Consider the following 3183-nt stretch of genomic DNA (forward strand, 5'->3'; position numbering starts at 1 on the left):
AAACTCCACATGTCATTGAAAGGTACCAAACTTTGGGAGACTTTCTTGTTTGTTGACTTGGGAATTGCTGCTTCACTCTTATCCCTTTTTCCTCTTTCGGAGGAAGAAATCGAGCCCAACGACCACACAGATTTTCCCTGTGAATTGATGGGCAGATTTGTATATGTACAGTGCCTAAGGATAAAGGGATATACTGTATTTATTTCCACCAAGGGTAAAAGGATCAGCCTCTGGGTGCTAATAAAACATTCCATACATTTTAGGAAATCGGCACTTTGTCCATGCTTTGTCTGTGACAGTTTTGGGTGGTAATACAAGTTTTCGTATTGGCTTAGTCAAATAAGGGCCGCACATTCTATACAGATATCTCCGGTAGATCTAAAACGCCAGCTTGCCACCTTTCAAAACCCAACCCGGCTTCCTAGGCTAAATATTGGTACTTTGTTGGTGTGTTTGGTTGTTGAATGTGAAGAGGGTACTATTACAGGATACTGTTACTGATAGCCGTTATGTGAGACCCCTCCCTGCCCACAATCTGTTACAACCAGACCGCGTGGTCTTCTCGCCCTGGTTCTTAACCGTGGCGAAACTTAGAAGCCGAGACGGGGTAGGACGGAGCTCGCCCTACGATGCCTTACGGCCGTGTTTTCATCCGAACGTCGTGTTGCGTTACCGTGTTGTCGAAAAGGCCTTGCTCTTTCAAGGGTATGGATGTACGTCTGTCATCGGTTAATTGGTCCCAAGGACGGGGGTATCATTAATTAAGGGAAATGTAGCTTATTCTGAGCTACCAGTAGCTTAGTGGACTAGAGAAACAAATATCAACACAACTATACTAGCCAAACACACTTTCGTCTTCCAAGCCCCTTTTTCTTTACTCTTTACACACTCAAAATAAAACATGTACTGTACTGTAAGTTTCGTTAGCTGTTAGAAATTTGCCATCTTTTCCTTTCATGCAAATTGGACTCATTTTGGAGGCGACTTGTTTTATGTTTTTGTTAGAGGAATTAGTGGAACAAATCTCAAACAAACCTATTTACGGTAGCTATTTCAGCTGTAGGACGTGCTATTTCGGTTTTTGACAAAATCTTCATTTCCTGTCCTAGTTGTGTCAGCGATTGGTTTACAAATCCCCTACCCTGGTTGAACAGTAGCTTGTTGTGTGTGTACCAACCAACACTGTTGGATTACAGCTAGGTCCCGTGCACATGTGCTGCACAGGCCTTTGTTTTGCTGGCGAATACTTCCCAATCACACATAGCCAAACAGGCCATCTTTAGTTTACTCCTTCTCAAAAAGCTTTGAAATAAATTCGATTGAACAAAAGTAGAGGTATTAGTAAAAATGTAATGATTCTTGGTGATATTTCTGGCTTTACGGATGTATCAGCTCGTCCAGTGGGGGTCAGTTATCTTTAGAAAGTGTCCCACCAAGTGGTCAGTTTCATTCCTGTGGGTCAATATTATGTGCTGTGTCCCAGCCTTGTGGTCATCTGTCATCGCTCAACAGGACTCCCCACATGCCGGCTTATCTTATCTCATCCACTCAACCTTTAATCACCTCATAAAAATGTTAATCACCTGTGAATTGGGGATAATTAATCCTTTTGGCAGTATGATAATGCCTTTAACTGTCTATAAAACTTTCCCCACTTTCACTGTGCCACTGACCAAGGAGCTCCTTGCACTGACCAAGGAGGATTTAGAGAATGGACTGTGACGTTACTGTAGTTTGTATCTCATATGTACCCTGAATGTTACATGCTGTATTTTGTATCTTATACATACTCTGGGTGTTATATACTGTAGTTTGTACCTTATATGTGCCCTGAGTGTTGTATACTGTAGATTGTATCTCATACATACTGTGGGTGTTATATACTATAGTACAGTGTAGTTTGAACCTTGCATATATAGTGCCTTGAGTGTTGTATACTGTAGTTTGTACCTAATACATAGTAACATAGTATGTTGTATACTGTATGGTACAAGCCCTAGATGTTGTATACTGTATTTTGTACCTCATATGTACCCTGAATGTGATATACTGTAGTTTGAAGCTTATACATACCCTGTATATTGTATACTGACTGTACATACCCTAAATGTTGTATACTGCAGTTTGTATCTCATATGTACCCTGATTGTTGCATGCTGTCGTTTGTATCTCATACATACTCTGAGTGCTGTATACAGTAGTTTTGTCTTATACGTACACTGAATTTGTACGTGCCATTTAAGTTATATACATAGTTTTTTATCTCACACATACACTGACTTTTGTATACTGCGGTTTCTACTAGTATCTCATACATACACTGAATGTTGGGTACTTGAGTTCTATCTCATACATATATTGAACATTGCGTACTTAAGTTCTATCTCATACATACATTGAGCGTTGCGTACTTTACTTTTATCTCATACATACCCTGAACGTTGTTTACTTTCGTTCCTATCTCATACATAACCTGAATGTTGCGGCCCCCGTGGAATTTTCTTATTAATCCCGCGGACAACTCCCTTTGTGCCCGAGCAAACAGTCATGAACACAGCACTTTTCATCCTTCCTCCCGCATTACCATGACACACGCATTCCCAACCTGGGCCCACTCACAGTTCCAATAGCAACTGGCATTTTTAAGATGTGAAAAAGCGGTCCCGACTCTCCTCTGGCAAACAGTAATTTCCAAGTGAAAGAGACCCCAGGCATGGGGGGAGAAAATACAACAGATTGTCCCAAAGGGGAGAGCACACTGGGTGGTGGTAGAAGTTAGCTCAGGTGCTGACCCGGGTCACTACAAATTTGCAGCATCAAAAGGACTTAGAAGTATAATAGACGACAGCTCTGCGGTTGGTTGGAATAGAAACTGTCGCTGTCACCGGGCCGTTGTGCGACCAACACCAATCTCTTCATCAAATACGAGTACCGCGACGGTCCCCCAGATTTCTGGTTTGCGCTCGCTAAAACTGGTTCGTTGCGATGTGCATCGCTTAATCTGTTGTCGTAAACACGGTTAGGTCTGATTGGATCAATTTTACAGGCTTAAGCTTGGGGATAACCAGCTTGATAAACCCCCTTCGAGCCAAATTTTGCCACTAGAACTGTATCATTTGTTTTGTCAAAGTTGATAGACCACATTTAAGAGCATTTTTTACCATACAGTTGACAGAGGATCTG

The 3183-nt window shown here is 41.8% G+C and overlaps 1 protein-coding gene across 12 annotated transcripts in view; it reads right to left on the reverse strand.

The window, feature by feature from the left end:
• Window positions 1-3183, reverse strand: part of LOC118428730 (netrin-1-like) — a 41353-nt gene that overhangs the window by 10300 nt on the left and 27870 nt on the right. The window lies entirely within an intron of this gene.

This window comes from Branchiostoma floridae, chromosome 13 (assembly GCF_000003815.2).
Source record: "Branchiostoma floridae strain S238N-H82 chromosome 13, Bfl_VNyyK, whole genome shotgun sequence".
NCBI lineage: Eukaryota > Metazoa > Chordata > Leptocardii > Amphioxiformes > Branchiostomatidae > Branchiostoma > Branchiostoma floridae.